The following is a 12,620-nucleotide window of genomic DNA, read 5'->3' on the forward strand; positions in this document are numbered from 1 at the left end:
TTTTTTTTTCTTAAATTTATTTATTGTATGTAAATACACTGTAGCTGTCTTCAGACACCCCATAAGAGGGCATCAGATCTCATTACGGATGGTTGTAAGCCACCATGTGGTTGCTGGGATTTGAACTCATGACCTCTGGAAGACCAGTCAGTGCTCTTAACCACTGAGCCATCTCACCAGCCCCCCCCCCCTTTTTTTAAGGATAATTTTTGTTTTCCTTAATACCACAGATTTCTTTTGAAAATTTGTCATAAAACCTCAGGGTAGGAACCCCTAGCTCCATGTTCTGGGGCTCAGAGCTCAGGTGTTTGGTGAATCTGAGCTTCTTTTACTCTAAAGTTATTTTCATTTTATTTTTCTGGATTGTTCTCATCCAGCAGTTGGTTTTCAACCTGTGGGTTGTGTGTGATCCCTTTAGGGTCAAAGGACCCTTTCATTAGGGTCCCAGAACCATCAGATGGTATATAGATACTTACATTAGGATAGTTATAAAGTAGCAATGAGGATAATCATATGACTGGGGTCGCCACAGCCTGAGGAACTGTGTAAATGGACAAGGTTGAGCATCAAGCAAGACTCTAGTCAGTCAGATCTCATTTAGTTAGGCTTTTGTTCTCATTCCTTTGTTTTTGTTTTGTTTTGTTTTCTTCTAATTTCTTCACCCTTAATTTATGACTCACTGTGTTTTCTAAAATTACACAACAGAGGGGCAGCCTTGTTTGACTTGTTTTTAAACAGCCTTTTCTCTCCAGTCTTTGCTTTCTGAGTGTTAGGTGGTTGGTGTTAGCATTGACGCTGATAAAGGTGGTAAGCTGATGGCTGCAGTGGCGGGAAAGGGAGAGAGAGCGCGGAGCGGAATTTAATCATCTCAGGTAGAAAGAGCCCAACAGTCAGACCCAGCCAAGTAGTATTGTGTCTGCATGAAATACAACTCTAATTTCCTTTCAGTGGGTTTGCTTGGTTTTGAGACAGGATAGGCCATGTAATACAGAGAAGGCACTATGAGGTCGGATGATGGTCAGCCACTGCAGAGCCTGCTCCCGGCTCCTCATGCAGGACCTAGTGCTGCAGAGGGTTTTAACTGCAAGACACTGCAGAGCCCACAGAGGAGCAATGCTTTATTTTCAGGACACACAGCACAGGGAGCCAGCGGATACTTGGGTATGCCAGGAAATGCCTTCCTGGGAATGTGTCTTATATACTTGAGCTGAGACTGAAGGCTGCCCTGTGGTGGCAGAGGTGGTACAGGCAGGCAGTAGGGTTGTGGGACAAAGGGATGAGTCTGGGAGTGGTGTTCAGTGGTAGGAAGCCCTTACCCTGGGACCAGGAAGTGCCTAATCAAGTTTATTTCAAAGCTCTACCTGGTCCCAGGCTTAGAAGGTAAGGGGGGAACCCAGAGTTGGTGGTAGCTGTAGAAATACATGAAATGGGAGGTTGTAAGAGACCATTCAGTGACTGACTAAGAGGCTACCCACAGAGCTTGGGAACAGCATGGGTGTCCCAAGGGAGATGGGCATGTGTATCCTTCATTGAGCAAGAGAAATAGAGACACAGCTGGCTGTGTGAGAGCAGAGTACCCCAGGTTCCCACATGCTCAGCATCCTCTGCTAACCTGTGGGGCTCAAAGCACTCTTGGACCCACAGGAATTGGCGTCAGATGATGCAAAGATGTCTCAGTCTGGCCCTTGATGGAGAGACACTGTGATGGAAGGAGGGGAAACCTAGTGCCAAGGAGCCCACCTTAGAGGTTCTCTACATGACTTCCAGCTTGTTGGACCTGGACAGAACTTGTAGAACTAGAAGAGACAAGAGAGACCCAGCCTTAGCCACCTTCAGTTTACAAGTAAGGACACAGGCTAGGAGATGGGAGGGGAGGGTCTTAAAGTCTAGTAAAGCTAGCCTGTGGATTTTAATGTACCAAAGGAAGAGCCTTCAAGTGGGGATGATGGTCAGCCTGGGCTCAAATGCCAACCCTCTTGATAACAGATCTATTTTTGTCTACAACCAAATGGACAGTTGACAGTTCCACATTCTTTTCTTGATCACTTCAGTGCTGACATTCCACTGACTCCTTTTTGGAAAAGCAGGAACTAGAAGTGCCTTGGAGGCTAGAAATAGAACTATATACCATGCCCAAGTAGTCAAGCCTGGCCAAGTCTACACAAGGCCGGAAGGGCTTCGCCAAGGTAAAAGCTGATGTAGTTTGGTGGCATACTTTTTCTGCTAGTTATTCAAAGGCTATCCAGCTCCTAAAGCCCCCTCTCTGACACTAATTAAAGGTTAAGTTACTTAAACCTCGCACCAGACAGTGGAGGAGTGGAGGTGCAAGAGAGGCGAGCCTGCTGTGTCTCACGATGTCTGCCCCGTGAACCCATGGCTGGCTAGGAACCCCACTGGGTATATGTGGTTGTCTAAATGATATGTACTGTCTAATAACTCCACACTACCACATAGAGCTAAGGCCTAAGTCACTTTGTGCCCAGAGTCTCTCTGCGTGGGAGAGGGCTGGGATCGTTTTCCTTGCCTGTGGGGCTAGGGTGTGACCTTGGCTTAATCACTCTTGCCCATCAGAGAGGAAAGTTAAAGTCAGCAACCTGTATTTCTCAGCTTTGCTGTGAGTGGAAAGGGAAGGTGGACATGGGGAATGTGCGGTGGTATGGTCTGAGGAAGGAATGGGGAGCTCTAGGGTGTGGGTTCGTTTTCTTTGGTCTGGTTGGTGACTGGACTTGTCTGCCAGCCTTGGTGGTGCCCCCTGAAGAGCTCCTAACCTCACTCAGATCGTCCACTCACCCCTCCTGAAGTAGCATGGAAGCCCAAAGGAGAGCGCCTCTTCTATTCCCGGATCTAGACAGTTGAAGCTGGGAATGGCCACAATGTAAAGAATGCTCTCAAGTTTAGCAGGAGAGGTCCCTGTCCCGAGCCCACCTGCTGCCTCTCCGGACATTGTTGAGTTAGTCACAGTGTAAGTAGAGTATATGGTGGTAATTATAGACTACCGTTACCTTATTACTCTTAATGCATTTAACAGAGTAACTTCCCTCTTCTAAAACTCCTTTGCTTTTAGCTGTTGATTCCCCTCCTTTCCCCCAAACAGGGTTTCCCTCTGTAGCCCTGGCTGTCCTGTACTCACTCACTTTGTAGACCAAGCTGGCCTTGAACTCAGAGATCTGCCTCCTCTACCTCCCCACTGCTGGGATTGAAGATTTATGCCACCATACCCAGCCTGATTTTTTTCTTAAATTGGTTTATGTGTGGTGGTAGTGTATGGGTTTTTTTTTTTTTTGGGGGGGGGGGACTGCATACATGGACAGAGGTCGCAGGACAGCTGTGGGTTCTGGGAATGAAGCTCAGGTTTTTAGCAGCAGACGTCCATCCTATCCCACCACCAGCCTCCTCCCTACTTCCAGACTGCACTGGAGGAGGAAGAGGAGGAAGAAGAAGAAGAGGAGGAGGAAGAAGAGGAAGAGGAGGATTGTAGTTCTATCTAATAAGTTGAATTATAACCAGGATAAATGGCTTGGGCATATTTTTTCTCCTTGACATTTGCCTCCTAATAATACATGGACAGAAGTCATCATCTTGAGGGACTTGGCTGTGACATTTACCATCATTCGACATGTTTACATTGCAGAGGAAGCAGCCTTTATCATAAAATACCTGTGGCCTTAGGCTTCAGGGAACTGCTTCCTAGATTCTTTGGGCTAGGAAAGGCTCTGCTTCCACCCAGAGCCTCTGTACACGAGTCTTTCAAAATATTTCCAGAATCCTATTTTCATGTAAACATTCTTGAGCCTATTAAGGAAGTTTTTAAGTATACCCACGTACAGGTGAGGCCAGCAAGCCCAGAGGCTGGCTGTGATAGCCGTCCATGTCCCCTGGAGCCCTTTAGGGTGGAAAAAGTACACAGCCTTCTGATCATTGCCCTTTTTGGTTCTGTGGATAAGTTGAAGCCACCTTCTCTGTCCCATAGAGCAAGCAGGGAGCATTCTGGCAGCTTCCCCATGTTCCTGTGAGGCGCCATTCAACCAGGCCTGGCACTGCTGGGGCTCGGGTGCTGACGAGCGCTCCGAGAGTTATCTGCGGCCACCCTTAAGTTTAGAGCCCCGTGAAAGGCTTCCAAACTGGTCTTTGGCAATTTCTGGCTTTTCCAAGACCAAGTCAACATATCTTGAGTAGCAGGCACCCAGGCAGATTCAGCTGTGCCCTTTTTGGAAGAATGCATGATGGGGACATTTGGAGTCCACCTTATGACAGTTGTCCCCATCTGTGTGGAAAGATTTTGTCCTAGCCAGCTGCTAGGCCTCTTTGTATTAATAGCAGAGCCATGGGGTCCACTGGGGTTGAAAGCCAAGGAGAAGAGGACAGCTGTGGTGGACATCACACCATGTTCTAGGCATGCGCTCTCCCATGTCCCAGGCACACAGATGGCCCACACCTTGTCCTGCCGCTCAAAACGCCCCCAGTCCCCTGTCTGACTTCTCCTTATAGGGGCAGGAATGGGCTTGTGTGGGCCATTCGTTTGTGAGATGAAGGAGCCAAATTAAGACAGCCTGACTGGAAAAGGGTTTGACTGGCCTGAGCTGTCAGTCAAGAAGCAAATGTGCTGAAGGCTAGGATTGTGGAGCCAAGCAAGGCAGCAGTAGCCCGACAACTGCGAGGATTGTGTCCTGCGTGGTGTTAAATGTCACAGGCCAAATGGTTGCTCAGTCGGCAGCAGGGTGGAGGGAGGGGCTTTGGAGGACACATTTGCTATACTAGATATGGGCCGGATTAGAGACTGAACAATGCCCAGCCTGAGAAGAGGAGCCATGAGAACAATGACTAAGACATGGACAGGTGAGGAAGAGGAGCTGGGGCTAAGGACAAGCAGAACTATGGAAGCTTCAAGTCTAGACAGAAAAGTTCTGAGAAACCGCCACTCACAGGAACTGTATAGGAAGAAAGGCTGGGGCCTGCGCCCTGCTCTGCTGTCAAAGAGAAAAGAGTGGCAAACGCCATGCAAGGCTTTCCTAGGGCTTGTTGCATTCTTCCCTAGGGCTCTAGGCAAGAAGCTGAATGGGTCCAACATAACCCTGGGCCTCAGAAACAAGGAGCAAATATGAATACCCACCATTGTAAGATCAGACGTAGAAAACAACTAGTTCTATCTAGATACATGATGTTTTAGCCACACGTTTCCCCATTCTTTCTGTCTGAATAATAATAGCTGATTCACTGGTGTTTAGATACTAGATTTTAACAAAATCATCAGATACTTAATTTATAACATAGAGGAACCTCTAGTCTTCTGAATCTGCCATCCACATGTCCACAGATGGGCAAGGGGCAGCCGCCCCCTGTTGTTGAGCTTTGGTGCCTGCTGCCAGCCAACCTTGTCACTCATCTGAAGAGGGAGCTGGCTTTTGTAGGCATTTGCCCTTTGCCTTTTCTGAAGTAGTGCAGCTGTTCTTGTCCCAGGAATACAGGGCCATCAGAGCTGAGTTGTTGGCTGCACTATCTTTGACTTTGCTATGACATTGGTCTAGGAGGGTGAGGCTTGTTCATGAACACAAGCTGGGTCTGCAGAAGAGAAGACCAGGGAATAAACAATGAACTTCCACTGGGGCTTGGGATAGGCTTGATAATCCAGTGTGGTTGCCTAGTTCCCTCTTTGTGGCCCCTTAGTAACCTGTGGCCTGTACCACAGAGTTAGGCAATTGCCGTGGCAACATAATATCTGAGCTGTCTGTCCCTGGGCCTCCCTTCACCCCAACTGGGTGGAGCCTAGCCTGTCAGAGAGCATAGAAATTGCCAAGAAGGTCCTGGAATCTGTAGCTTGCCTCTCAGCATATGAGCAGACACGGGGAAGGTGGCCCCTATGTTAATCTCTACCCTATACCTCCTGGGTTCTCTCCATTTCCTTCTCCCCAGTTCAGTCTTGCTTCTTGGGGGGAAAAAAAAGTAGTTTTCTTGGAAACAGTGAGGCTTGGATGATCCCTGTCTTCTGAAGCCTCAGGCCTGAGTCCTGTGGGCTTCAAGGGTGGCAACTGTGTCTCTGTGTTGGCTGCTTACTTCTCCAAGCTCAGTCTTGGTAATTCAGAAGCCCTCATTCTTATTGACCTGTTTGTAGAGTCTGCAGTGTAGAGTTCTAGGCCTCAGGGGACTATATGTTCATTTAATTTACTTCATCTTCATGGCAACTTAGAGAAGCCTAACTCCAACAGAGCTCCCAGCTTGCCGAGGGCCACAGAGCTGAGTGGTCAGGCAAGCATAGCTTCTGACTGAGGGAGTGACTGATGTCTAGACCCTATTTCCAACACTGGCAGAAACTGAAGAGCCTTTTTCGGGGCTGGGGGAGGGGGGCCAAGATTATTCTTAGGCAGAGGTGGATTTAGGCCTTCATGCAGCAGAGCTACAAGGCAGAGACAGCTGCTGGGGCTGGGGGCTCTGAGGAAGCATGACAAGGAAGGTGCGTGAGGTCTACATGCTTAGAAGCACTGAGGGCTACATGTGAGTTGTCTACTTGGAGGAGTAGCAGGGAGGTGATTTAGTCAGGAGATCCCTAGCTGGCCCTTGTGGCGGCTACGGTACATGCACGAGGCAAATGGTAGTTATTCATGTGAGCAGAAGCTTAGGGTGGACCAGGAGCTGATGGAGGTCTGAGCTACCCTAGAGTGAGGTTTTGGGGGCTGTTCACTGAGGTGGTCAGGTCAGAGGGGCTTTCTCTGGGGCCTCTGACAGTGTAAGCAAGAGAGACCCTTGTCCTTGTGGAATCTCCAGCTCTTTTGGGGCTCAGCCTGGAGCTAGGAATGGGTCTTTGTAGTATGCTGAACAGTTAAAAACATCCACCCCAAGAAGAAGTAGATTCTGGGAAGATGATTTGTCTAAGGTCATGGACAAAGAGGCCTTGGAAGATGACTTCCAAGCCTATTTTGTTAACGACCTGCATTCCGTCATTAGAAAGGAACCTGTATTTTCAAACACACGGCTCTTGTGTCTCACATGTCAGACAGTAGCCAAAAGATTGCCCATAAATATGTCTTCTGGTGGCTGTTTAGCTACTAGGACAGAACCGTTAAGTTGAAGAACTTTATAACTATGACCTACGAGGCTGTGTCTCTGTTTTGTTTTGTCTTAACATTCCTACTCCATTTCTCTGTTGTAAGCATCTTTGAGCTTTCAGCACAGTGCTACCTTTGAAGCCTATGACTGCTGTGTGTGATGGGGAGCCTCGAGGACTGGAACCTGCACTCTTTTGACCTCTTCTACTTGAGAGCACAACATTCAGCCCTGAGGGAAAGGTTTGCTAAGCAGGAGAACTTGGGGGAGCTCTATCTCCTCAGGTAAGGCTTGATTTTTCACCTTACATAGACCCAGTCAGTACCCATGGGGTGGGGCCTTTAAGTTGGGAGGTTGGGCTTGCTGGAGTAGAGGCCCAGGAAGGTAGCTCATTCTTGGAGCCTGCAAATCTACAGGGCTGCTTAGAAATGCTTTGATTGGTTCATAATGGCAATGCTACCACCAGAAGCCACCTTGATAGAACAAGAGGATTTACTGTAGAAGAAGGTACTTGTCACACCATGGCCCTCTTTGTGCTACTGCATGTAAGTGAGTCCATTGGGTGTCTCTGGCCATGAGATGAGTGTCTCGGTAGCACTCAGACTCAGAGAGTGATCCTTTGGACACCCACTAGTTCTTGCCCAGTTGACTGCTTCCAGGCTGCTTCCTGAGCACCACAGCTATTTGAGGTAGGCTGGGAAGTTCCTGCTGTGTTTGAGAGAGATGCCAAGAGGAATAAGGGGCCCAGGCCTTCGGCAGAGGAGGGCTGTTCTTCCCTTGGGTTTTATGACTGGGAGGAACTAGCCTTCTCTCTGCTTAGGAGTGGGCCAATGGCTTCATTCATTCAGACTCCAGGAGAATGTTGCTAGTTGACACAGGGAACTCATCCTCAAAGTTCCCCTCCCCCATCTAGATAGCTGATAGAGATAAAAGTGTCAGAGATAGCTGTTTCTAAAAGCCATGGAGAACTGTGAGGTCTTGTCATAGTGCCCTGAGCCCACTACTCAGACCACCACCTTCCCATTGTCAGTGCAGTGGCTTCTGGGTACAAGTAACTGGAAGGTGGGTGGACAGCCAAGGTCCTAGTTAGTGATCATTTGAGACCTTATATAGAAAGAGACCCTCTAGGGTCTTGGGGTTGAGGAGACAGAGGCAGAACCCCTAAGAGGAGATCTCCACCTATATGCACACAGAACAGCCTGTGTGGAAGATGACAAGAAAGGACCTTTCTGGAGGGCCCCCCCTCAATCCTGTTGTGCTCGCTTCAGAGGGTTGGGTGGAGGCTCTCCTGAAGGTGTCTTACAGAGCATCACACAGTAAGTAGTCCCCTGTTGCTCTAGAGAACGCTTGCTATCTTTGGCAGCCTCTGCTAGGCTACTCCTGTCCCAGTTAGTATTGATAGGGTACCAGAAACCCTGCTCTAGGCTGACCGTGCCCTGCTTCCCCGGGCTCGTGCCACCTTGTGTAACATCTTCCTCCTCTCCTGTACCCTTGTCTGGGAAACGTGCTTCTAGCACCAGACCTTCCTTGATGTGGATGTTTGTTTTCCTTTCACTTGTCTTTTCTTTCCTACAGGAGTGGGACGGACATCAGTTGGACCCACATGACAGGGAGCTAACACTGACCTTCATGGCAGCCCTCCTTTTATTTTGTTGTGAGGCAAGATCTCACTGAATTATCTATTCTGGCCTTAAAACTTGGGGTCGTCATGCCTTAGACTCCAGAATTTGAGGCATAAACTTCTGTGTCCAGTCTAGAGGGTATTTTGGTGAAACACCCCTGTAAAACTGAGCTCTGGAGAGGGGTGGGTCAAGCACCCAGTTTTGAGTTTCAGCCTCTCCCATGTGTGACACAGTATCTGCCTAATAAATTGTGTAGAAAGATTGGTCGGTGTTGTTCTCGTCTGTGCTCTGCGTGATGCCCAGCTCTGCCTGCGCGGTAAAAGTGGGTGTGCCCGTCACTCCTCCTCTTCCTCAGCTTGCTTGTAGCACACACTTGGCTTGATCCTAGCGTCTCTTCCCATTAGTTAGATTATACTCAACTTTTAAGAGTGTTGGAGCACCTTTCCTTCAGAGTACAGTGAGCCCTGAGTGGAGGGGTGGGTGGGTGGACGGGGATAGATAGATGGGGGGGTGAGGGGGTGAATGGATGGACAGATGAATGTGTGCATGGATAGTTGGGAGGGGGGGTGGATGGATAGAAATTGAAGATTCAAATAAATAGGGCAGGTTAAACATTAAATAGGGAGTAGCTGTGAAGCCCAAATGGGGGGGTTGTTTATCAGCTGTCGTGTGAGCAGAAGCTAGAGTAAGACCCTCAGACATGAGTTCTGTAAAATCCAGTTTTCTTCCTTTGGGAAGCCAGCATCCAGGACAAAGAGAAGCCCCCAGCAAGCTATGTACTCACCAGCCATAGGCCGTTGTCCTCAAGTGTTTCCAACACTCGTCCGCACTGAGCCTTCTTCCTAGTGTTACCTGCTGCTCATCTCCCACCCTCCTCCTTGTCTGTAACCATTGTCCTGACTAAGGTAAGACTCTCCTGGGTGTGTTACTAGTGGGAGAGAATGGTGGGAATCAGGAACTGCAAAAATCGCCACATGCATTGGGAGAGACTCTGGGAGAAAGTATAACTGGGTAAGAGGCAGCTGCTCTCTGACCAAGGGTTCCCCTGGGATCCTTACCCCAAGTCATGTGCGCCCCGTGCCTAGCCACTGCTCACATGAGGCTGGATTGTGCATTCCGGGACCCTCAGCACCAAAGGACATGAGTCCCCCTTGGCTTGTATTGACTACATTCCAGAGGCCACCATCCTCATCCTGTCATGACAACAGAAGCTTCTTAGACTTTGTTTCAGGTCACACTGGGGACAAATGACTGACTCTAGAGGGAGAGCATAGATGTCTGTTAGCCGCACTGATTTTTACCTAACTTACTTACAAGTTTATTCAAAGGAAACAAATGGAAGTACATTATGCATGTAGGTTGTCACCTGTCTTCAACTCCGTCTAACTATCCTGCTGCTTTGCAGGAGGCCTGGCAAAGGTTCCAGTGGTATGAGGAAGTCTCCCTTCATTTACAGAACTCACTAGGCATGCACACACATGGCTATGTCTCTCCCTGTTCTCATGAGTATGTACACAATTGCTCTTGGAAGCAGTGACAATACCTAGACTTTGGTGCAAAGACCATTTACCAACTAAGGGACCCAACTTCTGGGAGGAAGGAAATGGATGGGTCTCACTAAGACTGGTTGAACCTGGAGCGTGGGTAAAAAGTGGGACGGACATCAGTTGGACCCACATGACGGAGCTACCACTGACCTTCATGGCAGCTCTCCTTGTATTTTGTTGTGAGGCAAGATCTCACTGAATTATCTATTCTGGCCTTAAAACTTGGGGTCGTCATGCCTTAGACTCCAGCATTTGAGGCATAAACTTCTGTGTCCAGTCTAGAGGGCATTTTGGTGAACCACCCCTGTAAAACTGAGCTCTGGAGAGAGGTGTGGAGCCATGGGGAGGAGGGCCTCTGCCTAGCAGTTAAGTGTCAATGTGCAGGAGTCCTGGTGGGCAGAAGTCAGGTCTGAAGGCTCTGATGAGTCTGGCCTCTGGGCTGACAATGCGGGTAGACCTCATGCATGGCTGTGGGATGTTTTAGAGAAAGGCCTTGGTTGCCTCTAACAGGAGAGCCTGTAGGTTCATAAGGTCAGCCAGGGGCCATCCGAGCTCACCCCATCTGAGGGCTAGGAGCCTGACCCTTGGCAATATTTCCCACAAGCTGAGGAGAACCTAGAACACTTGGCAAAAGGAACTCGGAGGAGGCCTTGTTTACCCAAAATACTTCCCCGTACTCCCCCGAAATTCTTCACTTTCTTGAAAGGCAGGATGTTCATGTAATCTGAGGTGATTCTGGGCTGATGCCACCCTTTGAGAGAACAAATGTGCCCGAGTACCAGGAGTTGGCACCCTCTTGCCAATGGAGCCATCTGTGGCCTGTGCCTTCACACCTAGGGAACATCTATGACCACAGGTCAGCAGAAGGGTTGGGGAGGGGGGGGCTCAGCCTGTTGCCAGGGACCAAAAGCTCAAGGCAGGGAAGGGGTGGGAGTGAGGTAATCACCTCTGTTTCCCTAAAGCAACCTCCTGTAAGACAGAGTGCTAGGAAGGCTGGAGGAGGGACAGAGAAGCCAGGGCCATCTCTCTTCCTGTTTGATGAGTCACTCTCTGCTAGAGCAAACAGCCCACAGGATGTATGTCACCCTTTGTCTTTCTTGCTCTGGGCTCCCGTGGTACAGCAAGAACAAGGTAGACATGGGCCTGTAGTGGAGTTTATATCCTGAGGGTCCTGGCAGAATGTGTAGAAGGGGCTTAGAGGAAGAGCCATGTTAGTGGGGGCAGGAAGTAGAGCAAGAAAGAGAAGGCCTTCACCCCACAGAGCTGTCTTCACTCCAAGCTTGGATTTTTACCAGGGACGGGGATGAGACCACAGCATATTTCTCAGAGTCAAGGGACATGCCTCATTCATTCTACAATCTGGAAAGTTCTTTAGAGACATCTAATTGAAGTCAAAGTAGAAACCGGAGATTTGAGCAGGGGCTGATGGGATTGTCCTTGAGAGGTGTCACTACTTCACACATTGAGTCCTGGTGGCTGAGGGAGAAGAGCATCTGTGGTGTGTGGGCCATCAGGCAGGTCGTTTAATGGATGAATCCCCAAACCCACTAATGGGAGATGTTCATCTCAGTCCCTAAAGAGGGGGTAGTGCTCCAGAAGAATGGAGTGGGGGATTGTGGGAGCTCCAGGTGGGTATGAAAGGCTAATGCTGGAAGTTTAAAAAACAAATCACACTTTGGGGAGTGAAAACACTCCCACCCTAGGATCTACTGATTCTGGGCAGTTGCGTGAGATGATCTCAGTACAGCTACAGCTATGGGCAAACTTAGTAACCCAGTTCATGGTTGTCACCAGACTGGCGGAGAGATCAGTGTTGGCCAGAGAATCTCAGCCGTGTAATCTGCAAAGGGAGCAGGAGATCTCAAGGATCCCCCAGCCCTCTGGGGCAGAGGGAAAGTAAGGGGCAGGGATAAGAGACAGGCTTTCAAGGCTTGTGGGCCCCTGGAGAGCATGGTTTAAGGGGAACACTGACATCTTAGAAGGGTTAGGGTGCCATTATGCTGTGGACAAGGAGATGGAGGTCAGTGACAGCTATCCTACTGAGGTCAACTCCACAGGTTTGCCCTTAGGGACCAGAGAATGGATGGTATCTTTCCATAGGAACCTGACAAACACACACAAACACACACACTCCACCACCACCACCACCAAAACCCAACGTGAAGTCTTCCTGGGGCCACCCAAGGGTGCAACGGGGTATGTGTGGAGATGGAGATGGGGGCAAGCTGGGAAAGGGGCCAGAAGGAGAGGCTTCCAGGTCCCCTTTTTTTTTTCAGCAGCAGTTGAAAACCCATGGCTTTCTTCGTGAAAATTCAATACAATCAGCCTGTGACTCATCTCTCCCATCCCCCTGTTCTGTTGTTCGGCTCTCCAACAGGGCTCACAAATATGTCTTTCTTTTTTTTTTCCCTAC

Source organism: Grammomys surdaster, unplaced genomic scaffold, assembly GCF_004785775.1.
Source record: "Grammomys surdaster isolate TR1022 unplaced genomic scaffold, NIH_TR_1.0 193, whole genome shotgun sequence".
NCBI classification, from domain to species: Eukaryota; Metazoa; Chordata; class Mammalia; order Rodentia; family Muridae; genus Grammomys; species Grammomys surdaster.